The sequence below is a fragment of the Amblyraja radiata genome, chromosome 23 (genome assembly GCF_010909765.2).
Source record: "Amblyraja radiata isolate CabotCenter1 chromosome 23, sAmbRad1.1.pri, whole genome shotgun sequence".
Classification (NCBI taxonomy): domain Eukaryota; kingdom Metazoa; phylum Chordata; class Chondrichthyes; order Rajiformes; family Rajidae; genus Amblyraja; species Amblyraja radiata.
In genome coordinates, this window is record NC_045978.1 from 31,057,403 (window position 1) to 31,083,798 (window position 26,396).

The window sequence follows — 26,396 nt, forward strand, 5'->3', positions numbered from 1 at the left end:
CCGACCCTAACAAGTTGTACAAAAAAGAGATGCATTTCTTCCGGTTGAGATCTAGAGCTAGGATGGAATCGGTCAGGGTTTCAGGGGGGCGATTTGGGAAATGGGGGAATATCTTCTTCACAAAATCCCTAATCTGGAAAAAACGTAAAAGGTGGGAGTTTGGGAGGCTATAGTTGTACGAAAGCTCCGCAAAAGACGAAAAAATACCATCCTTGTATAGGTTTTTGATACTACTGATGCCATTACTATGCCAGGTTTTGAATGCGGAGTCTGTACTTGAAGGTTTAAAGATGTGATTTTTAAGCAGTGGGGTCAAGATGGAAGGGCCTTGTAAACCAAAGTAAACCAAACCAAATTGACTCCATATCTTGAGCGAGAGGGACGCAATTGGGCCTGCACCCGCAGATGTTATAGAAAGGGGGAGTTGAGAGCATAGGACAGACCACAACGGGAGATGTGAACTCGCCTTTTCCATGTGTACCCAGGTCGGTAGGTGGTCGCAATCATCATTCATCCAGTAGAGGATTTTTTGCAAGTTAGCAGCCCAGTAGTATCGCCTAAAGTCAGGAAGTGCCAAACCGCCGTCACTCTTAGGAGACTGCAGTATCGCCTTTCTAATTTATCAAAAAAAGATTTAGTGATAAATATAGGAACATGCTGGAAAAGGTACAGGAATTTGGGTAGGACGACCATCTTGACCAGATTTATCCGGGCCGCGAGGGATAACGGTAAGACTGACCAGCGGTCAAAGTCTCTTTCAGCTTTCTCAACCAGAGGCAGGAAGTTTGTGCGGAACATATCAAATATAGGTATTGTGATAAAAACGCCGAGGTAGCAAAATCCGTCCTCCGCCCATTTGAATGAGGTTAAAGAGCGAGGGAGCTGCTTAGCCAATGAGTTAATCGGTAATAGTTCACTTTTTTGGTAGTTAAGTTTATAACCAGAGTACACCCCAAACCGTTCTAAAATATTCGTAATCACAGGGAGAGAGCTGACTGGATTCGAGATATACAGGAGCAGGTCATCCGCATACAATGAGACTTTATGAATTGTGTCAAACCGTGTGATACCTTTAAAGCCCTTCTCTGAGCGTAACCAAACCGCCAAGGGTTCTATCGCGACAGCAAACAGAAGTGGTGATAACGGGCAACCCTGCCTGGTACCTCTCTGAAGGGGGAAGTGGGGCGACAGTGTGTCGTTTGTTTGTACTGAGGCCACCGGGGACGAGTATAATAGACTGACCCAATGAATGAAACTATTGCCGAGGCCAAACCTGTCCATCGCCTCGTATAGGTACTTCCACTCGACCCTGTCGAAAGCTTTTTCGGCGTCGAGGGAGACCACTATCTCCGGGGTCTCACTACTCGGTGAATGGATGATGTTAAGGAGACGCCTAGTATTGTGGGAGGACTGTCGGCCTGGCATAAACCCTGTTTGATCTAATGAGATAATAAAGCGCATCACTTGTTGAAGACGGAGCGCAAGAACTTTAGAGAGGATTTTGAGGTCCACATTCAAGAGTGAAATTGGTCTATAGCTACTACAAAGCAGAGGGTCTTTCTCCTTTTTAAGAATTAGGGAGATAGTAGCCAACGACAAGGTGGGCGGTAGGCGACGATGTAAAAAAGCCTCATTGTACATATCTCTCAGGACTGGTGCGAGGAGAGCAGAGAAAGCTTTGTAATATTCTACAGTGAAGCCGTCAGGGCCGGGCGACTTTCCGCTTTGCAGCGATGTGATGGCTGCTTGGACCTCAGTGACAGTTATGGGACCACCCAAGTCTCTCGTGGCTTCATCGTCAATTCGGGGAAACGTCATACTACGGAACATGTCATCTGCAGTGGGAGGACAATCGGAAGCGTATAGCTCAGCGTAAAATTTAGCAAATGCTTCATTAATTCTAAGAGGATCGGTATGAATCTCCCCTAAGCTGGATCTAATGGCTGGAATTAGCCGTGAAGTCGCCTCGGTTCTGGCCTGATGGGCCAAAAGCTTCCCAGCTTTATCCCCAGATTCAAAAAAGTGTTGCCTAGATTTAAGCAGGCGTAACTTGGCTTCATTGGTAGACATGAGGTCAAAGTCTATTTGTAACCTAAAGCGTTCTTTATAAAAATTAGGGTCTGGGTCAGATGCGTATTTATCATCAATGTCCTTTATTTTTCGTAACAGGTCTGCCATTTGGGACGTCTCGGCTCTTTTCAGGTTGGAGACAAAAGAGATAAGGAGGAGGCGCTGTCCTGAACGGCTGCCTGTCCTGCAGCTGTCCGTTTTTTCCCCTTCTTTTTTATTATTTTTAGTTCATTAAGTGTACAGTCAGGGGGTCTAAATCTTTTATGTGTGGGGGGGAAGGGGGAAACTGCTTTTCTAAGTCCCTACCTGGTCGGAGGGGTTGCCTTCCTCCGAGCAGCGTCTTCGACCTGTCCTCGCGGCCTACCAGCGGGTCCTGGAGCGACGTTTCCCTGAGGGGACCTGGCCAGAACATCGGCGTTGGCGGCGGCGCAGAACGTCGGCATTGGCGGCGGCGCAGAACATCGGCTTTGGCGGCAGTGCAGCGCTGGAGCGCTATTGCGGAGCGGGCGATGCCTTTCCTGGGTCGCCGCGCTGGGACTCCAGTATGCTTGGTACCGCCGAGGAAAACATCGTGGAGCCGCGGTTCTGCGGAGCGGCCAGCTGCGACGTTGAACTTACATCTCGCCGAGATCACCAGTGTGCGGAGCTCCGTCTGGCGTGGTCTGTTGGCTTGGAAGCCGCGGTCTCCGGTGGGAAGGCGGCCGTTCCTGGCACCCCAAGCCGCTGGGGGTTCTCCCGACGCCGGAGTACCATCACCCGGCGAGAACATCGAGCGCCGTGGCGGCGACTGTGGAGGCCTCAATAGGCCCGACTATGGGTGGACAAGAGGATGGGGACTGGACTTTGTGCCTTCCCCCACAGTGGGAATCACTGTGGGGGATGTTTTGGTGTTGAATTTCTTTATGAATACTGTGTTGTATTTTTATTAGTGTGCTGCAAGGACATCAGAATTTCCCCTGAATAAGGGGATTAATAAAGTAATCAATCAATCAATCAATCAATCAATCAATCAATCAATCAAGTTGGCCCCTAATATAAGCTTTTGAAGCTTCCCAGAGTATACCTCTTGCTATGTCCGGCGAGTCATTCAGCTCAAAATATAAAATTATTTGGGAGTGCAGGAATTGCTTGTAGTGAGCCTCTGCTAGTAATGAGGAGTTGAACCTCCACTGTTTAAAGGGGTTAGTTCGTTTACGAAAGTGAAGATCGAGGGAAGTCGCAGCGTGATCTGATATCACGATACTATGATACTCGCTGGATTTAATTTTGGAGAGCAGTCTGTTATCTAAGAGGAAGAAGTCTATACGGGTATAGGTACGGTGCACGTGGGAAAAAAATGAAAATAATTTAGTCGTGGGAAATGTATGTCTCCATGGGTCAGTGAGCCCAAGTTGTTTGGTAAAAGCATGCAAAGTCCTACCTGATTTAGTTAAAGTGGAGGCTTTGTTCGAAGATCTGTCCAGTATAGGGTCTTGGACCAGATTAAAATCTCCACCCACAATGATGTGGTAATTTTCAATGTTTGGGAGAGATGTAATAAATTTGGTTACAAATGAGCTGTCATCCCAGTTGGGACCGTAAATACTGGCCAATATGACAGGTGTGTCTTGCAGTTTGCCAGAGACCATGACAAAGCGGCCAGCAGGGTCTTCCACCATTTTCTGTGGTTCGAACATAATGTTTTTACGAATCAGGATAGCAGTACCCCTAGCCCTATAATTAAATTTTGAATGAAATAAGTGGCTAATCCAGCCTCTCTTAAGCCGTGTTACCTCTCTGTTGCGAAGGTGTGTCTCTTGAATAAAAAATATATCGCCCTTAAGGTATTGCAAGTGGGTCAAGATCTTATCAGTCTTAGTAGGACCCCCCACTCCCCTCACGTTCCACGAGACAAATCTAAGAGTGTCGTTTGTGTTGGCCATATTTAGCTATATCCAAACGAGTGGGCAGAGCGCTGTAATACTGCAGATTGAAATGAAAGAGCGCATCGAAGCCAGCTGCTGAGAGTGGAGGTGTGGGTGGTAAAAGGGGAAAAGAAAAAAAACAAAACAACAACAAAAAATACATACATACGTATACACACAACAAACGGTCGGGACACATATCACTTAACCATCTTTCAAACCTGAGTCCCCGGACATGAGGTCCCCAATGTCCCAACCGAACCTTGAGTGCCCATTGCACCAAGGTACGTTGTCCTCGCATCCGCATGGAGTAGTCCGACCTTAACTCCCAATATTTCCACATCCCAAAGCAGCAAAGTCGCTCAATATCAGTAAAGTAACATAAAATGAAATAACTATAATAATGATAACAATGATAATAATAATTTGAGAAATGGACAATAGAAAATAGAAATAGAAATAGAAATAAAGTGAAGTAAACCTAAATGAATAGATACAAAGTTAAAATAATAGCCTTGGTAGTTGTACTACCAATGACATTGCTAACACTAATGGTAATAATAGTAGTGATGATACAGGTGCACAACCTTTTATCCGAAAGCCTTGGGACCAGACACTTTTCGTAATTCAGAATTTGTCGGTCTTCGGAATGGAAATTTTTTAGCGTAGATTTTAATGGCTGGCTCAGTGGTAGAGTGCTCGGCTCATATCCGCAAGGTCGCGAGTTTGCGCCTTGATCCTGGCAGTTACTCGATCGCGAGTTTGAGTCTTCAATGTCGTTTTTTCTTGCAGAATAAATGTTTGTATGAAATGCAGTGTAGGAGAGGTGTACTGACTGTGTGGGCAGAACTTTGGAAGTGATTGCCCACCAGTCTAAAAAGCCGCTGTGTCTCCCTGTCCCTGGGATAGCAGGGGGCGATCAAACAGCACAATACCCCCCTCCCCCTCCAACACCAGAGGAATCCGCTCCCCGATGGGCCGCTACGGCGACAAGTGGCAGTTTGCCCACAGCCCGAGCTGCGCCCCCTCATCCGCCACCCCAAGAACAAGACGTACCTTGCACACCATCAGCTTCTGCCCCTACGTGTTCCTCTGGAGTTGGAGCGGGGCTGGGCTGGAGTTGCTGCTGGCTGTGGGTCTCTGGGATCTCCGTGCTTGCAGTGGGCCTGGGGGTCGGTGGGCGGCGGTGGGAGCTGTGGAGCTGTGGACCTACGGACCTACCTCCGTGGAGCTAGCCAGCTTCGGAGCGTGGAGAGCTGCGGGAGCGAGCTGCTGCGACCCGACTCAGGTGGATGGTGACACCGGGAGCTCGCGGGTCCCCGGTGGGAGACTGCTTTGCGGGGCACCGGCAGCGGCGACTTCTCCCGCCCGAATTACGGGGTTGAGAGTGACCTGGAGCGGGGCCTTACAACGCCCGGCGCGGCTGTAAATTGCCGCGGACTTGCTAGCGCCCGCCGGGGGCTCCAACATCAAGACCCGGGGCAGGGCCCTACATCGCCCGGCCTGGCTTTGAGTGGCCGCGGACTTGCTAGCGCCCGCCGGGGGCTTTGACCTCGACTTCGGGAGAGGAATGGAGAGCAGGGGAGAGACAAGTCTTTGCCTTCCATCACAGTGAGGAGGAGACTCACTGTGATGGATGTTTATGTGAATTGAATTGTGTTGGTGTGTGTCTTGGTTCTTTTTTTGTATGGCTGCAGAAACCAAATTTTGTTTGAACCTCATGTGAGGTTCAAATGACAAATAAAAGATATTGTTATTATTGTATTGTATTGGTGTCCCGTTGGTCCTGACGTCTCCGGCCACCCCCCTGGACTGGAGCTGAGACCGGGAACTGTACCGCCCTTGCCCCCTCCCTCTGCAACTGCAAACAACCCCACTCTCCTGCAAGGGCGGTACAGTTCCCGGAGGATGGCAGGTGGCCGGAGACGTCAGGACCAACAGGAACCCGCTCCCCGATGGGCCCCTACGACGCCCCGAGCTGCGCCCCGTCATCCGCAACCCAGGTTCTCTGTAGTTGGAGTGGGGCTGGGCTGGGCTGCTGCTGGCTGTGGGTCTCTGGGTTCTCCCTGCTTGCGGTGGGCCTGGGGGTCGGTGTCCAATTGGTCCTGACGTCTCCGGTGACTGGTACGGTCCTGCTGCAATCGCCGACGTGAAGACAGTGCAAAGCCCCCGCGCCGGTGCAATGGGTGGGGAGCTGGAGAGGGGAGGGAAGGGGTCACACACATGGCCGGGAAGCAGAGGGGCGTAGGTGGGGTGAAACTGAAGGGAGCGAAAATCTGCACTGTGTATCGTGAGTCTACCGTGGGAACTTTTTAACTCAGCGGGCAGGCAGCAGCATATTGTCAATTATTAACCCTCCCGCGCAATATACCCTCACCTTCTCTTTTATGAATGGGGATTTAGTTCCCCTTTCTTCGAGGACCGACCGGAGGTTCCGCTGTCACCTCTGCGGGCCACCCTCGGTGAACGTTTTCAAGGACCTTTTCTTCAAGGACCGAAAAAATGGCCGCTATTCGGAGGTTTTCGTTATTTGGATCTTCGGATAAAAGGTTGTGCACCTGTAGTAATAATACAACAAGACAAATTAACAAAATTAACAAAATAGTGATACTAAATAAGTAAGCCAACGTATAAGTGAAACAGGAATAGCTTCCTTTGGTATAACATAGTAAAACTTAAAGTTGGTAAGGTATAAAGAAAGAGTTAGCATTAGAGAGATTAACAAGTGGCAAACTGGATTCTTGGATTAAGGCGCAGGGCAGAAGAACATCAATTAAGTTTTGTTAAACAAAAACGCTGTAAGAGCTAATTGGTGTAACGCAGCCTTGACTATAATGAGTTCTTATCAGCCCCAGACAGTCCGCTATTAAGACTAGTGTAAACAAACCATTCAAATGCTGGCCAGCTGCTAAAAGCAAGAAGGCAGAGATCAAATCACGAACCACAATGTGGGTCCCTTGAGCCCTATTTTATAGCATGTACAGGGGAAGAGCCTTTCAAGTATGATTACACATAGACATTAAAAGGAAAAGTTGGTAAGACATAGTCATGAACGTGGTGATTTCTTACCGGCCTCATACGTTTCAAGACAGGGGTCTGGTATAACAGCAAGGCCGAGCGCTAGCAGTGGCTAATTGCTAAGGGCAGTCAAGCTAAAGTTAGCCCATAATGTAACCCATAATGTAACCGTAGATTAACTGGATCCCTGTGCCATTCGGATGTAAACGTACCGAGCAGAGTCAGTCATCTGTGGGTCCCGGTCTGCTTCGACGGTAAGATGAAATGAAAGCCTGAGCGTCCTCGGGAGATGTTAACCGTCGCCTCTTTCCCTCCCCGGCCATGATGAACAGCTTGGCCGGATAATGAAGGGAGGGTTTGAGACCCAGGTTGTACAGCTCCTTCATGACGTCTCGATATGCAGAACGTTGTTCAACTATCTCAGGACAGTAATCTTCAAAAATGTGAATCGGGATATCTTTGTACTTCAGCTTACCCCTCTGCCTCCGAGCCTCACGCACCACCAACTCGCGGGTCTGGAATCTATGGAAGCAAACCACAACTGCTCTGGGTTTCCCACCAGGGCTTGGTTTGGCTGCTAGCGTGCGATGTGCTCGGTCTAGCTCCGGGGCTGATTCCAGTATGCGTTCGCCAAGTGTCTCGAGCAGGAGTTGAGAGAAAAAAGCTGTTGTTTGGGGGCCTTCGATGTTCTCGGGGAGGCCGACTATCCTTACGTTATTTCGGCGACTCCTGCCTTCCAGGTCGATAAGCTTAGACTTAAACTTGGCGTTCTCTTCGATGACCGTAGTTAGCATTGTCTCCATAGCTCGCATGTCTTGGCTGGTGGTATCGGCAAATGTCTCTAATGACGAAAGACGCTGTTGTTGATCTAGAATAGTGGTCTGGATGTTGTCCAACTTTGTTTCCAGCTTGGTGAACGCTGCATTAAATTCTGCCAGTAGCGATGCCTTGTGCTCTGTTAACAAGGCTGCTAGCGTAGCCGTGATGGTGCTGGTCGACGAGTCTTCAATATTTTGCTCCTCTTTCTTTCTTCTGCCTGCCATCTTTATGATGTGGAGGAGTGCTGTCGATGGTGTTAAATATTTATGGTAGTTTTAAAATTTAGGCTGAGCTGTAACAACAGTTGAAGGTTAACAGATTGGGAGCTTGGAAAAAGTGCGACTACTCCAGCTTGTTGCTCCGCCTCCTCCCGTTTTATTCTATTTTAAATATTTTATTTGATTGCTTTTAATTTTGTAATTATTTTATCTGAATAATCTAATAATCGTTTTACATCTAAATGTCATTTTATATGTGTTTCTTTCAAATGCTTTTAATGTTTTATGTAAAGCACTTTGAATTACCTTGTTGTTGAAAGGTGCTATACAAATAAACTTGCCTTGCCTTGCCTTCAGTCTTACCCGCTTTCTCTTTTATGACCGTCGACGTGTGTCCACGGTAAAAGCTGTCGCCGTTTACAATGATCAAATTTATTCGCTGACTAGCTTTGCTTCCTATCAGTGGTGTGAAGCCATCACTGACCACAATGAACTTCACAGAATATTTGCGGTTTGTCTTGGAGTTGAGCAGCTTAACCCGGCAAACTACTTCCGCGTCCATCGTAGTCTTAGGGCCTGTCCCACGTGGGTGTCATTTGCGATTTGGATGATAATGTACAGTAGTTAACATTGAGTAATGTAGTTAAATTAGCAGATGGCACCAACATTGGTGATATGGTGGACTGTGCGAAAGGATATCTAAATTTACAACAGGATCGAAATCAATTGCGATGGTTGGCCAAGGAACGGCAAATGGAATAAACCCTTACAAGTGTGAGGTGCTGCGTTTTGGTATGTCAAATCAGAGCAGGACTTACACTGGAACTGGTAAACCCCTAGAGAATGTTGCAGAGAGATTTGGTAGTACAAGTGTATGGTTCCCTAAAAGAGGTGAGTCGGGTGGACAGTGTGGTGAAGGAGGCATTAAGCCTGTTTGCCTTCATTTTGAAGGGTATTGAGTAAAGTCAGCTCATGGTGATGCAGCTGTACAAGTTATTGGTGAGACCACACTTGGAGTACGTTCCGGACACACACCACCCTCTGTGTAAAAATGTTCCTTGCACATTTCCTTTAAGCTTTGCCGCTTACACCTTAAAGCGATACCCTCTAGCATTTGGCTCACTTTAATAAATATTTAGTATACATCAGATTTTGCTTTCTTTACTTAAGCTGGCATTATTGGTCCTGAAAAATTAATACTTCTTATAAACATTGTGGTCTGGTTCACATCCAGAGTGCATCTTAATATGTCCATATTAATTCACCAAAACACTAATTTGAACATAAAATCCTGCACTTACCTGACAACCTGTCACCCAGAGACATTCAAGGAAGCAAAACCTGTAACAAAGATTGTCCTTGAATGCAGAGTACTCTGATGTTGTGTGATATCTGTAAATTTCACAATTTCTATTGTGAACTCTTGGATTTGGTAACCATGGTATCTTGTTTTTGTAGCTCAACTGAAAAGGTTAGAAAGGTCATACTTATGCCTTTCAGTAAATGGGAATAGAATCTTCCTGAAGTAATACTCAAAACTATTAACATTGGACAGGGTACTCAAACACAGAATTATCTGTAAATATATATACATGTACAGATCATGCACAAATGTGGGCATGAAAACTTCATTTTGCCCAGCAAGTCTGCTCGATGGTCACTTCTCCAATTCCATCCACCTTGTTTACATCTCTCAACATAACTTCTTATTTTATTTTCTCTGACATACACGTCTAAGTCCATTTTCAAATCTCCTGGTATTTTCCGTCACCATCTCCCATGGTAGGCAATTCCATATTCTAATTCTAACTGCTCTCCAAGTCACAAATCATGTCCTTATTTTGTTATTGACGTTATTTATTACTAAGCATCTTCCAGTTTTGCCCTCCTTTTGAATATTCCCACGAGCAGAAATATTTCCTCATTGCCTGCCTGATGATTTTAAAAACATTTAACAGATATCTTTTAAAGTTTAAGGTTTTCCAAAGGAAAAATGTTCTTCCCTGCTGGATGTAATCTCTCTGTTCTGGCATAATAATTGTAAGTCCTCCCTTTATGGTTCCTTTATGTCCTTCTTATGGTATGGAGACCAACTCTAAATGTGGAATGATCAAGATTAGCATGGCTTACACAGACTGAATCCTAGACTCTCGCAATAAATCACAAGATGGTGTTCATACTAATAATATATTTTATAACTGATGATGGTGTTATAATGAAGAAGGGTTTCGGCCCGAAACGTCGCCTATTTCCTTCGCTCTATAGATGCTGCTGCACCCGCTGAGTTTCTCCAGCAATTTTGTGTACCTATGGTGTTATAATGGTTTGGTCACATGTGTCCCTCAGTACCATTCGGTTTTTAGCCGTGACGGAGATTACATCATCCTGCTTCACCTGCCAAATATACAACCGCACTTATATTAGCGTTTATTTGCTACTTAGATAGTCAGCCTGCAAACATTTTAACATCCTTTTTGCATTTTTTCCTCATTGTTTAGATATCTCCATTAGTCGGGCTGGATAGTTCAAATTTTGTGTTGTTTCATTGATGAGAAAACAATTGGCCCAGGGAGCCGTTGGTGCGAGGGGAGGAGTACCTGCGCTGTAAGTATAAAATACATCGCGGGGCTTGCTTTCACAGAGGCCCAGGGAGCTGTTGGTGCGAGGGGACCTGACACCAAAATCGGCAACGTTCCAGAGAAGGAGTCTGGGGGAAGCCTCTGATTGGTGGAAGAGGACCGGGTTTACATTTTTACATTTCTGCCTTCAGGTTAAGGATTCTGGGAGTTGAGTGTACAGTATTTATTAGTAAAGTTTAAAGGATAAAGTTTTGTGTTTTTTAATATTTAATACAGAGTTAATTTGGGAGTAAGATATGTCAGTGGAGATTGGCCCCGTGGTTTGCTCAGCCTGCAACATGTGGGAGATCAGGGATATGGTCGGTGTCCCTGGTGACTACGTTTGCAGGAAGTATGTGCAGCTGCAGCTCCTGGCAGACCGCATTGAACGATTGGAACTGCAGCTGGATTCATACTGGAGCATCCACGATGCTGAGAAAGTCGTGGATAGCACGTACAGCGAGTTGGTCACACCGCAGGTAAAAGGTAAGAGGACAGAAAGGGAACGGGTGGCCAATAGCCAGCAAAGCAGTAGGCATGTAGTGCAGGAGTCCCCTGCGGTCATCTCCCTCCTAAACAGGTATACCATTTTGGATACTGTTGAGGGAGATGGCTCATCAGGGGAATGCAGCAGCAGCCAAGTTCATGGCACCATGGGTGGCTCTGCGGCACATGAGGGGGGGGAAAAGAGTGGAAGGGCAATAGTAATAGGGGATTCAATTGTCAGGGGAATAGATAGGCGTTTCTGCGGCCGCAAACAAGACTCCAGGATGGTATGTTGCCTCCCTGGTGCAAGGGTCAGGGATGTCACTGAACGGCTGCAGAACATTCTGGAGGGGGAGGGTGAACAGCCAGTTGTCGTGGTGCATATTGGCACCAACGATATAGGTAAAGAAAAGATATGAGGTCCTACAAGATGAATTTAGGGATCTAGGAGATAAACTTAAAAGTAGGACCTCAAAGGTAATAATCTCTGGATTACTACCAGTACCACGGGCCAGTCAGAGTAGAAATAGGAGGATATTGCAGATGAATACGTGGCTTGAAAAATGGTGCAAAGGGGAGGGATTCAAATGTTTAGGGCATTGGAACCAGTTCTGGGGGAGGTGGGACCAGTACAAACAGGACGGTCTGCACCTGGGCTGGAATGGAACCAATGTCCTTGGGGGAGTGTTTGCTAGTGCTGTCGGGGAGGATTTAAACTAATGTGGCAGGGGTATAGGGAACAAGAGCAGAGAGGCACGGGGGTGTAAAATGAAGGTAGAAGCAATAGGTAGCAAGGTGAAAAGTAAAAGTGGCAGGCAGACAAAACCAGGGCAAAAATCAAAAAGGGCCACTTTTCAACATAATTGTATAAGGGGTAAGAGCGTTGTAAAAACAAGCTTGAAGGCTTTGTGTCTCAATGCAAGGAGTATTCGTAATAAGGTGGATGAGTTGAACGTGCAGATAGCCATTAATGATTATGATATAGTTGGGATCAGGAGGGATAGAGAGAAAGGAAAAGGAGGTGGGGTAGCGTTGATGGTTAGAGAGGAGATTAATGCAATGGAAAAGAAGGACATTAGTTTGGAGGACGTGGAATCGGTATGGGTAGAGCTGCGAAACACTAAGGGGCAGAAAACGCTGGTGGGTGTTGTGTACAGGCCACCTAACAGTAGTAGTGAAGTTGGAGACGGTATCAAACGGGAAATTAGAAATGCGTGCGACAAAGGCAAAACAGTTATAATGGGTGACATCAATCTACATATAGATTGGGTGAATCAAATTGGCAGGGGTGCTGAGGAAGAGGATTTCTTGGAATGTATGCGGGATAGTTATCTAAATCAACATGTAGAGGAACCAACGAGAGAGCAGGCTATTTTAGACTGGGTATTGAGTAATGAGGAAGGGTTAGTTAGCAGTCTTGTTGTACGTGCCCCCTTGGGCAAGAGTGACCATAATATGGTTGAGTTCTTCATTAGGATGGAGAATGACATTGTTAATTCAGAAACAATGGTTCTGAAATTAAAGAAAGGTAACTTTGAGGGTATGAGACGTGAATTGGCCAAGATTGACTGGCAATTAATTCTAAAAGGGTTGACGGTGGATATGCAATGGAAGACATTTAAAGACTGCATGGATGAACTACAAAAATTGTTCATCCCAGTTTGGCAAAAGAATAAATCAGGGAAGGTAGTGCATCCGTGGATAACAAGGGAAATCAGGGATAGTATAAAAACGAAGGATGATGCATACAAATTAGCCAGAAAAAGCAGCATACCAGAGGACTGGGAGAAATTCAGAGTCCAGCAGAGGAGGACAAAGGGCTTAATTAGGAAAGGAAAAATAGATTATGAAAGAAAACTGGCAGGGAACATAAAAACTGACTGCAAAAGTTTTTATAGATATGTGAAAAGAAAGAGATTAGTTAAAACAAATGTAGGTCCCTTGCAGTCAGAAACAGGTGAGTTGATCATGGGGAACAAAGATATGGCGGACCAATTGAATAACTACTTTGGTTCCGTCTTCATTAAGGAAGACATAAATAATCTGCCGTAAATAGCAGAGGACCGCGGGTCAAAGGAGTTGGAGGAATTGAGTGAAATCCAGGTTAGTCGGGAAGTGGTGTTGGGTAAATTGAATGGATTAAAGGCCGATAAATCCCCAGGGCCAGATAAGCTGCATCCCAGAGTACTTAAGGAAGTAGCTCCGGAAATAGTGGATGCATGAGTGGCGGCGCGGCCCTGGCTGCAGCGGTTCACCGGCAGTCCCGTTTGTTTGTGTTTTTTGTGTTGTTTATTTTGTTTTGGTTAGTCTAGTTTTTGGTTCTTAGTTTGTGTTTTGTGGGGGGGGGGTTGACGGGGTTTGCAGTCTCTCCCTGTGGGGGAATGCGACTTTTTTGTCGTATTCCCCTTCTCTGCCTCCGTCTGCGCTGAGGCCTAATGGAGCTGATGACCTCGAGGCTCCGGAGGCAGAGCCCATCAGGACTCGCCCTGAGCTCGCTCCCGTGAGGGTGGTCCGGCTCAGGGCTGGAACAGTGCTCCCGTGAGAGGTTGTGGCGCTCCCGTGAGGGCGGCCAGCCCAAGGGTGGAACGAGGCTCCCGTCGGAGCGGCCGAGCTCGGGGAGGTGTGTCGCTCGCAGCCCGAGGGAGAAGCGACGCCCAAGTCGGGGCGGCCCAACCAGAGGGAGAAGCGACGCCCAAGTCGGGACGGCCCGGCCCGGGGAAGAAGCGACGCCCATGTCGGGGCGGCCCGGCCCGGGGGAGGTTCAGCGCCCATGTCGGGGGCGGCCCAGCCCGAGGCTGAAGACGGCACGGTACTCACATGAGGGTGGCTGGGACGGTGTTCTGGCGGTGGTGGCCTGAGTCCGGGGTTCGGCCGCGGGCCAGCGGCTGCGTCTGCAGGACTGGTGGGCGGCAGCTTCGACCACCCCGGGCCGCGGTGTTTGAGCCGCGGGACTGATTTATAACATCGCCCGGGGGGTATCGCCTCAGCGCAGAGGGAGAAGAGGAGGGAAGAGACTGCAGACCTAAGACTTTTGCCTCCGTCACAGTGAGGAGATGCTGGGTGGACTCACTGTGGTGGATGTTGATATGTGTTTATTGTTGTTTTTATTGTATTATATATATGACTGCTGCAATTTCGTTCAGACTTCGGTCTGAATGACAATAAAGGCATATCTATCTATCTATCTATTAGTAATAATCTTTCAAAACTCTTTAGATTCTGGAGTAGTTCCTGAGGATTGGCGGGTAGCAAACGTAACCCCACTTTTTAAGAAGGGAGGGAGAGAGAAAACGGGGAATTACAGACCAGTTAGTCTAACATCGGTAGTGGGGAAACTGCTAGAGTCAGTTATTAAAGATGGGATAGCAGCACATTTGGAAAGTGGTGAAATCATTGGACAAAGTCAGCATGGATTTACAAAAGGTAAATCATGTCTGACGAATCTTATAGAATTTTTCGAGGATGTAACAAGTAGCGTGGATAGGGGAGAACCAGTGGATGTGGTGTATCTGGACTTCCAGAAGGCTTTCGACAAGGTCCCACATAAGAGATTAGTATACAAACTTAAAGCACACGGCATTGGGGGTTCAGTATTGATGTGGATAGAGAACTGGCTGGAAACAGGGAGCAAAGAGTAGGAGTAAACGGGTCCTTTTCACAATGGCAGGCAGTGACTAGTGGGGTACCGCAAGGCTCAGTGCTGGGACCCCAACTATTTACAATATATATTAATGATCTGGATGAGGGAATTGAAGGCAATATCTCCAAGTTTGCGGATGACACGAAGCTGGGGGGCAGTGTTAGCTGTGAGGAGGATGCTAGGAGACTGCAAGGTGACTTGGATAGGCTGGGTGAGTGGGCAAATGTTTGGCAGATGCAGTATAATGTGGATAAATGTGAGGTTGTCCATTTTGGTGGCAAAAACAGGAAAGCAGACTATTATCTAAATGGTGGCCGATTAGGAAAAGGGGAGATGCAACGAGACCTGGGTGTCATGGTACACCAGTCATTGAAAGTAGGCATGCAGGTGCAGCAGGCAGTGAAGAAAGCGAATGGTATGTTAGCTTTCATAGCAACAGGATTTGAGTATAGGAGCAGGGAGGTTCTACTGCAGTTGTACAGGGTCTTGGTGAGACCACACCTGGAGTATTGCGTACAGTTTTGGTCTCCAAATCTGAGGAAGGACATTATTGCCATAGAGGGAGTGCAGAGAAGGTTCACCAGACTGATTCCTGGGATGTCAGGACTGTCTTATGAAGAAAGACTGGATAGATTTGGTTTATACTCTCTAGAATTTAGGAGATTGAGAGGGGATCTTATAGAAACTTACAAAATTCTTAAGGGGTTGGACAGGCTAGATGCAGGAAGATTGTTCCCGATGTTGGGGAAGTCCAGGACAAGGGGTCACAGCTTAAGGATAAGGGGGAAATCCTTTAAAACCGAGATGAGAAAAACTTTTTTCACACAGAGAGTGGTGAATCTCTGGAACTCTCTGCCACTGAGGGTAGTTGAGGCCAGTTCATTGGCTATATTTAAGAGGGAGTTAGATGTGGCCCTTGTGGCTAAGGGGATCAGAGGGTATGGAGAGAAGGCAGGTACGGGATACTGAGTTGGATGATCAGCCATGATCATATTGAATGGCGGTGCAGGCTCGAAGGGCCGAATGGCCTACTCCTGCACCTAATTTCTATGTTTCTATGTTTCTAATTGGCATTCATTATCATTAATCCATGAAACTAACAGTAACACCAACAGCTCCATGCACATGCTTTTTATGCTGAGGGCTGATTTGAATTGAATTAAATTGAATACATTTTATTAGCCAAGTATGTATACATACAAGGAATTTGCTTTGGTGCTTTGCTTGCAAGTAGCAACATGATATACAGTAGACAATTAAAAATAAAACATTATCGTTTTAATATGTGAAGAATGAAATAAAATACCAGAGCAAAAGGAGGCTACAGACTTTTGGCTGTTGAGTAGAGCTACTGCTCGTGGAAAAAAAGCTGTTTTTATGCCTGGCTGTGGCGGCTTTGACAATTGGGAGTCAATTTCTAGAGTGAAGTGCTTCAAAGAGTTTGTTGCCAGGTTGAGAGTGGTCAGAGATGATCTTATCCGCCCGCTTCCTGGCCCTTGCAGTGTACAGTTCCTCAATGGAGGGAAAGTTGCAGCCAACAACCTTCTCGGCTGATCGAACAATGCGCTGCAGCCTCCGGATGTCATGCTTGGTGGCTGAGTCAAACCAGACCATGATGGAGAAGGTGAGGACAGACTCTATGATGACAGTATAAAACTGGACCATCATTGCCTGTGGCATTTTGTGTTTTCTCAACTGCCGCAGAAAGTACATCCTCTCTTGGGCCTTTTTGGCTGTGGAGTCGATGGTGGCCTCCCATTTAAGGTCCCTGGAGATGATGGTTCCAAGGAACTTAAATGACTCCACATATGTGACTATGGTGTTGTTGATGGTGAGTGGGGGAAGGGGAGTGGAGCTCTCATAAAGTCTACAATCAATTCCACTGTCTTAAGAGTATTGAGCTCCAGGTTGTTGCGATGGCACCAGGCCGCCAGCTGTGTCACTTCCTGTCTGTAGGCAGATTCCTACCCATCCTGGATCTGTCCAATCAGCGTTGTGTCTTCTGCAAACTTGAGATGCTTGACAGAGGTGTCTGTGGAGGTGCAGTCGATGGTGTAGAGAGAGTAAAGGAGAGGGGAGGGTACGCAGCCTTGCAGTGCTCCTATGCTGAGGGTCAGCGGGTCCAAGATGTGCTTTCCCAGTCTAGGTTGACTGCATCATCCACTAATCTATTGGCCCGGTTTGCAAATTGCAGGGGGTCCAGCAGGGGGTTTGTGATATTTTTCAGGTGGGCCAGCACAAGTCTTTCAAGTCTTCATGATTACAGAGGTCAGTGTGACAGGCATTAAGACCAGTAAGCCCTGGCTGGGGTGGGAGATTGCAACCTTCATGTGGTCCGCCCTGTTTCGACGAATGCAATCAACCCAGCGTGCACAATCAAATAAGATCAAATAGAACAAGTTGTCCTACAACTTTAGGCTGTGCACGCCATACGCAAGAAGAAGAAGAAGAAGACCCTTGTAGAAGCACCAAACGTTGTGAACAAATGGGTTACTTTATTCAGGCATAAAAGGTTTGTTATACATGCACGTTGGTCCTCTAACATAAAGTTGTTGTTGCTGCTGCGAGGCTGTTGCCTCGTGGGCTCGAGCTGAGCCCCTGCTGAGGTGGAATGGCACTCATCCCTAGAGAGAAGAGAGCTGGTCAGCTCAAAGTAAGAGAGAGATAGAGAGAGAGGGTTATCCCAGGGTATATCCCAGGACACACCCCTGTACCTGTGACAACTCCTCCCTGCCACTGCCCAGTCACGTGACCGATTGCTGAGGGTTCATGTAGCTGGTGGCCCAACCACCAGGTGCTGCCACATCCTTGGCTTTTTGGGCACAGGCCTTGGCTTTTAACACAAGATTAGTATGGGCTTACACTGCTACATTATCCACCCTAGCATGAATTTAAAAATTGCTGCCAGTGTTTCAAGCTGCTTCATATTGCAATCTTTTCTAATGGAATCAAGATAAATCACTTGAATTGTCATGGACATAAGTTAACTATAAGTAGACACAAAATGCTGGAGTAACAGCGGGACAGGCAGCATCTCTGGCGAGAAGGAATGGGTGACATTTCGGGTTGAGACCTTTCTTCAGACTCATAATTATAAGTTAGAACGCTATAATTATGTAGACTTTCTGTGAAATATCTCAAAAATGTTGAACCTCGTTGCATGAGATCTTGGTGCGGTTTACTGGCATAGCAGCCACTTGAGGTTTAGAAAACTCTTTGTCCTTAATCGATCTATACTATTACTAAAATTTTCATTTTGCCCACTGAGTTTGTGTTTTCTTTCTTAATTTGCGAAAAACGGTAACCTATATCTCTAGGATTTTTTCACCACCTTACTCAGCGTTCTCCTCTGCTCCAAGCGCAGCCAAGTTTTGTTCTGATCGGTGAAATCTTAGAAAAGTTATGAAGGTTTAAAAAATCGTGAGATCAGCAGATTGGTCTTCTTGCCTGTCAGTCACCATGAAGGTAACAACCCTTTCGGCACCCGTGGAGATTAAAGCCCTGGAGGCAGAGCTGAGACCGTGAGCAGCGTGTTAAGTTGAACCGGAACCCTCAGGGTGATGTCAGAGTGGGACCAGGAGCTGCTGCGTGAGACCGAAAGCTGAAGGTGCAGGGTGAGCAGAGTGCGAGGTGCGTCTGCTGCGACTACCTCCTCTTCCCACACCTCCCCTTCCCCCACCCCACCCACACCCCCCCTTCCCCCAACCCCCCACACCCCCCTTCCCCCACCCCCCACCCTTCCCTCACCCCCCCCAGCCCCCTTCCCCCACACCCCCCCTGCCCACACACCCTCTGCAACAATGTTGCTAAGTAATTTTGGGTGGTGTTATTTAAGGCCTGTGAGTGCTATTACTTCATTGTTTTCTGCAAGTATGTGCGGATTTTTTCCCCAAAGTCTAAATCTAAGACGTTTTTTGGTTGCTATTAGTTTTTATTGGCAATGTATATCAAAAATAATATAACATTTTCCATTATTCAGCTGCTCTTCATTCAATGTGCACCAATTGCTATCCACTTATGTCTGTGCTGATAGGAAATAAAAACAGAAAATTGATCGTTGGGGCTCTGTATAAGTGCTTGTTATAAATCGACAAAAGATGGAGAATCTGGTATACCTGTAGTCACTTGGATTAAATAGTGCATCCAAATCATGGGAAGCCATATCCTTGTTTCAAATTTGATCTAATTGTTCCCTCCCACTGTTTATTTTTTGATAAATCCCATTTTGTCCCTCATTTTCCTCATGGTGGCATTTAACATGGGAATGCACTTCCAGGGAAATAACCTCTTCTCAGTCAATGAACATTGACAACTTGTTTATAGTGTAAAATAATTCCAGCCTCCTTTCACATTTCCACACTTAAAAACATTTTATAAATTCGAGCAGCTTCCTTCCACGTGCCCTTGTTCAAGTCATGGTAATATTTATAGTTCTTCAATCCTGATGACATTCTAATGAACAACTTGTTTTAAGTAAGAGATTCCCGAAACGTTACCACATTATTCAACCTATTGAATCATGTAAATATTTAGCTATTCATCTCTTGCATGCCCTGCTGCTCTTTAAGAATCCTTTAAGAATCCTTAACCGTTTTAAGTACTTTAATGCAAGAGCAAAACGCTGTGGTTCCTCGAAATCTGAATGATATATTGGAAGACCTTTAATGATGAAACCACACTAAATACAAGCTGACAAAGAGGAGCGTTAATAGACATTATCTGTCAGACAAAGACAACTGGTTACCAAGGATAAATCATGGGTTGCTATGAGATCAGCAGGTTGGTATAACTTTAAGATAAAACAGTCATTAAACTGTCACAAGAGATATGTGCAATCCTGTAACTCCATTAAAGTATGGTGCAACTATTATCAACCACTAGCCTGAGAGAACCAATCACTGAAGTGTACTTGTGACAAACAAGAGAAGATTAGAGGCACAAAGAGTTTAAAAAGTAATTAGTATCAACTAGTCAACTAAAATGTACAAATCCTAGTCCAATGGCAGAGAAATGCCAAATTGTCTTCATAGACTTGAGTGTTTATGGGTTTGACCCAGCGGGATTCAGAAGACTCCAATGAAGGTCTTGTGTTTGACATTTAATATGCGCATGAATTTTAAACAAAGATAACCTCCTTGAAAGAAGATGCAGAGATGCTGGTTAGAAGTAACAGCAGTGCAATGTTTGGAAACTACAAACTACAGCCAGAGTAAACTGTCCATTGCATGAATGACTTCAAATGTTGATGGGGCTTGGATATCTGCCCGATGGGCTGCTTTGTCCTGGAAGGTTCTGCCCGACCCCACTGAATTCCTCCGGCACTTTGTTTTTTACTCAATATTCCAGCATCTGCAGTCTCACGTGATTCCAAAGGATTTGTTATGTTGGAACTTGAAGTCACTTACTCCAGGTTTCCCAGCCTCAGAGCTGCTCTTTATAACCATGGTATTTGTGCAGTGCTTTATTTTAAAGATGGATAGTGTGGAAACAAGCCCTTTGGCCCACCGAGTCCACGCTGATCTGTTCACACTAGTTCTATGTTATTCCAGTTTCACGAACACTATCAACAAACAAGGGAGGGTCGATTTACAGAGGCCAAATTAACCTTCAAATCTGCACATCTGTGGGATTCCGAATGAGTTCTTGCCCACAACTGGATGTTGAAGGTGGTGAATTCAGGGATGGTAATGCCATTATAACTCGAGCTTCAGCTTCCCCTCAGCTAACAATTAACCATTCTACATTTCCTTGACCATCGTCTGCTTTGATCTGTTGTTTTCACACCTTACCCTTCCACATCTCTAGACTCCCTATCCCCTGACTCTCAGTCTGAAGAAGGGTCTTGACCTGAAACGTCACCTATTTCTTTTCTCCATAGATGCTTCCTGGCCCACTGAGTTACTCCAGTATTTTGTATCTATCTTCAATATAAATCAGCATCTGCAGTTCTTTCCCACACATTTTGTCAAACCCTAATGCAGATTGGCCAGATACTTAATATTTTCTGTAGTACATGCAGGACATGCTAAGGAAAATATTAAATATTTGTCCAATTATGCAGCACATGCATCCATCTTTCTATGCTAATAACCCATTCGTTAGAGTTGCAACTTTTACTCTTAAATCATGTGTTATTGAGTCAGAATGAGCATATATGTCTAATTATAATGATACACAAATATGTTAAGCATTTCCAGCAAGCTATCTACCGTCATTTTAATCATAAAGATGTTTTTGAGAAAGTAGTTAATTCTTTATTTGTGTGCGACAGTTTTCACTACTTCACCCAAAATGAACTGAAGTAATTAATTCCTATGTGTAGAAGGAACTGCAGATGCTGGTTTACACCAAAGATAGACACAAAATGCAGGAGTAATTTAGCGGGACAGGGTAATTCATTCCTATGCCTTTTCCACCACTTGGTTTCAACAATTTCAATTAGTACAACCTGTCACAAGTTTAACCGACAATGAAATCAGCACCCTACCAATTTGTAGCCCACATGCAAAATTGCACTTTGTTTGAAATATTTGAAAATTATTTTACAAAATCCAATTAGCACCCATTCAGGTTTATCTGCTGTAATTGCTGCCATTAGCATTTGCCTGTCAGAATATTAAATTCATTTCTCCACAGCCTAGTGTAGAGCACTAGAACAAAGAGTGGGCATTCAATTCACCGAGACAGTCCTATCCTCTTGATTACCCATGCTGTTCGTTGAGTTTCAATATGATCTTTAATCATGACAGCTTATTCGGACTCTTTTAACTCTTTTAACTAATGATGTTACTTTTCTTCCCCTCCTCGGCCTAACGTGAAAGCAATGGAAACACCAAATTATGAAAGGTGTTCAACTGTGGAAATAGCCTCCAGTAAGAATGAATCAATCCCGAGCTAACAAAACACAAAAATTCCCCAGAAACATAGAATCAATAATTGCCATGCAGAGCTAATCTAAAAACATCAAATCTTTAAACCGTCATTATACCTCTGACAGTTTTATCTTTCATTCTTTTCCTGAATGATTGCAAGTGGGTGTCTATTGTCCGCATTATGAAGTGTTGGGGAGTGACTGCTGTGCTTTTCATTCCATAGGAATCCACATGCATCCCAGAACTTTAAACAGGGGATAGCTGGAATAAAGAGATCAAGCCTACAGATAATATTGTGCTTCTATTAACTTTAACAATCAGACCATGTACTGCAAAGGGATAAAGAATGGTATTTGCTTTCAGTTTAAATAAAAACATATTGGTGTGCCTTTCCATTAGATTATATAGTGGACCACCAGGGAGTGAGGTAACATGTTATAACTTTATAAAACACTGGTTATATCTCACCTGGTGTATTGAGAGTGAGTGCAGTTCTGATTGCCACAATCCACAAGATAGAAAGGATGTGAAGGTTTAGAAGGGGATCTGAGGGGGAATATTTCACATAGAGGGTGGAATAAGCTGCCCGAAGAGGTGGTGGAGACAGATTCTCACGATACATAAGCAACTTCTATACCCAGTGCAAGTAAATGGGTTTAGTATAAATCCAGAGCTAATGCTTGCACTGTACAAGAATGCCAAGTACATTCTGTGGAAGGTGATCAGGAATGCCAACAGAGAACTCCAATACAAGCGAGAGGCTCCATTCATTCATGCAGATGCCAGGCAGTGGTGGCAGGGCCTGAATACTATCATGGGCTACAAGCTGCAATCAGGGGTAATCTTGGGCAACAACACATCTCTACCGGATCTCGATGCCTTTTACCTCTGTTTTGAGGCCGTTTTCCCCACCCCCGCTGGCTCTGTGGCAGATGTCTGATCTGCTTTCACATCTCAGAAAGCGGCCACCCCAGATGGATGGAGTCACTGGATGGCATGGAAGGCTGTGATCGGCGTCGAGCAACTGCCCTCAGTATTCATTGACAACTTCAACCTCTCAGTCCGGCAGTCTACTGTCCCTATCTGCTTCAAGGAAAACTCCATCATCCCACTCCCCCAAAAAATTTACTTACCTGGTTCAATGGTAAAATAAACTTGCCTGTATCTTCCAGACACTCTCGACCCCTTGCAATTTGCAAGGAAATATATTTCATTTATTCTTCCTTTATTTAATAGATACTGGTAGCATAAGTGGTAAGTGCAGGTATTGAGGGGGGCTTTTTCTGGAACACCGGAAGCAACTGTTGTTTTCGTGGGTCTAACTCAACGAAAACACCAATGAAGGGAGGTGCCCACTTGATAACCCCAATGATATACTTGAATCTACAGGATTAATTATTTTTTAAGAGCTAATTAATATGTAGGTAGCTGTTTTTTTGCATATGGAGTTATTTATTGTAAGTTCGTATATTTAGGTAGATATTTAGATAATACTTTGGGCTTGGTTGTCTTAGTTGAGCACTTATCCTGGAGTTATAGCACAAGTACTTTGTGTTTTAATTGTTATTTAGGTCTACAGTAGTCATCATGTTCCATGCACTACATTCAGCTCGGGAACACCATGACAATAAGAAAACTTTGACGGGATATTATTCATTGACTACAGCTCAGCCTTCAACAACACATTATTGAATAAGATCATCTCTAAAATCCTGGATCTGGGCCTAAGGGCCTCCATCTGTAAACAACTTCTGGACTTAATGACCGGCAGATCTCAGTTTAGTTTAGTTTAGTTTAGTTTAGAAATACAGCACGGAAACAAGCCCTTCGGCCACCGGGTCTGCGCCAACCAGCGATTCCAGCACATTAACACTATCCCACTATGGACAATTTTTACATTTACCAAGACAATTAACCTACATGCTGTACGTCTTTGGAGTGTGGGAGGAAACCGAAGATCTCGGAGAAAACCCATGCAGGTCACGGGGAGAATGTACAAACTCCATACAGACAGCACCCGTATTCGGGATCGAACCTGGGTAGCAACTCTATCGCTGCACCACCGTGACCGCCAGTTGGTTACAAATGGACGATTTCTGGCAACATCATACCTCTACTGGACGAGCTCAATGCCTTCTATGTCCATTTTGAAAAGGCAAAGATTGTTTCATCAAGGCACATGCTTCATCCCCCACTGGCTCTGTCCCAAATATCCCAATGTCAGGTCAGGTCTCACGAGAATAGACTCTTGGAAAATAACTTCATCCTGGATGGAGTTCCTGGATGGGTTCAGAAATCATGCACCAATCAATTGGATGCTGTCTTCACTGACATCTTCAACCTCTCACTTCAACAGTAGACTGTCCCCATCTGCTTCAAGGAAACATTCATAAGTTCAGTCCCCAATGTGTCTTGTCTCAATAGCAACCACCCAATAGCTCTAACATTGGCCATAATTAAATACTTTGGAAAATTGGTGATGGCCAACATCAGCTCCAGTCTCCCAGACAATCTCCTTGCAGGGAAAATAGATTTGCAGAGGGTGCCATCTCCCTTGCAATTCATTGAGTTCTGGATCAACTTGACAATAAGAACACCTATGTTAGGATATTATTCTTTGACTACAGCTCAGCCTGCAACACCATAATGCCAATTAAGCTTATCTCTAAGCTCTCTCGCATAGAGGGTGTGGATATATGGAATGAGCTGCTAGAGGAGCTAGTAGATGCAGTTACTATAACAATATTTAAAAGGCACTTGGACACGTACATGAATAGGAAAGGTTCAGAGCAGTGTTTCTCAACCGGGGTTCCCCGGAACCCTGGGGTTACGCGAGAGGTCGCTAGGGGTTCTGAGAGAAATAGTGATAAATATGCTAATCAGAGTCTTTGTCAGTACACACTATTAAAGCCTTCAATAAACCAACTTTAATAAACCGCGACGGCAGACGACTTCCAGGAGGCCGCGAAGAAACCAGGCGGCGGTAGCGGAAACCGCGGCCGGTGCCAGGATCGACGAAGCCCGCGATCGGAGCCTGCGTTGACGGAAAACGCAGCCAGAGCCTGGATCAGCGGAGCGGAGGCATTCGTAATGCATCTGGCGGCGGTCGTCGTGGAGATTGCTACAGTTATCGACGAGAAGGTCGGTGTCGGCGGTCATAAAGGGCCTGTCCCACTTTCACAACCTAATTCACGACCTCTGCCGAGTTTGCCCTTGACATACTCGCAGCATGAGATCATAGGAGATCGTAGGTAGGTCGTGATGCTAGTCGTATGTGCTCGTGGCATCAAGTAGGTCGGGACGTTTTTCTAGCCTGATGAAAAATGTCCACGAGTAAAAAAGGTCGTGAATTAGGTCATGAAAGTGGGACAGGCCCTTTAAGGGCTCAGGTGGTCGAGCACAGGCTTCCTGGCGTGCAGGTACAGTCACTCATTCACCCACGTTATTTAGTAATTTTTACCCATCATTTAGGGATGTTATATCAATTTTTAAATATTAAGTATTTTTTTTTTTTTTTTTTTTTTTTTTTATTAAAGGTAATCAATTACAATGCTTCAAACAACTTTATATCAAATTAATTCAATTTGCATTAAGTAAAACACTAGTAATACTTATCTACTATTTTTTTTAGAAATAATGATAGAAAAAGAATAGAACAGTTATAAATCATTAAGAGAGTGATTAAATAATAATTTGATTATATATAAGAAAGAAAAGAGAAACGAAAAAAAAAAAAATATGTATTGTTAATAACACTACTACAAGTGATAGTATCAATAAAGACATATATGTTAATTCCAATATAAAAATGAATTATTCTCACCAAATCCCGCAGGGTGCACGCCGAGCTGTGTTGCCAAGAACAGCTACTTCTCTAAATACTGTATATATGGAGACCATATCTGTTCAAAAGAATTATACTTGTCCAATAGGACAAATCTAATTCTTTCCAGATGTAACGTCTCCATCATCTCTGTTGCCCACATTTTGGTTGTGGGGGATAATGTTCCCTTCCAAAATTTCAATATGATTTTTTTCCCAATTATCAAACAGTAATCAAAGAAATTTCTTTGATTTACTGTAAGTGATAGATGTAAATCCGGAATTCCAAATATTATTAGCTTTGGGTTAGGGTCCAATTTAACTTTGATGACTTCAGAAATAACTTTAAAAATTTCTGTCCAGTAATAATTCAATTTAGGACATGTAACGAAACTATGTATTAAATTTGCCTCTGCTTTCTTGCACTTATCACAAATAGCGGAGAGATTCGGAAAAATACTATTTAATTTAGTTTTCGAATAATGTAACCTATATAATACTTTAAATTTTATCAATATATGTCTGGCGTTTAATGAACACCGGTGTATTCGTTGTAGACTTTCTTCCCAGTTTTCTTTTGTTATAGCCAAATAACGCTTGACGATATATTTCCGTTATTGGATTCTCCTTATCCAAAATGATGTTATATATATAGGCTATTAATTTTTCTGTATTTGGATATAAATTAAACAGTTCGTCTAACAATCCTGCTTCTTTATTTTTATAATCTTGTGTATTGGATTTAATATAATCTCTAATTTGTAAATACCTAAACAAATGTTGTGGAGACAATCCATAAATATCTTGTAACTCCTGGAATAAAAGAAATTTTCCTTTTCTATAAAGGTGTTCTATCCTTCTAATTCCTAAATCATCCCATTGTTTAAACCCCCCATCTAATATAGCAGGTTTAAACGATGGATTATTCA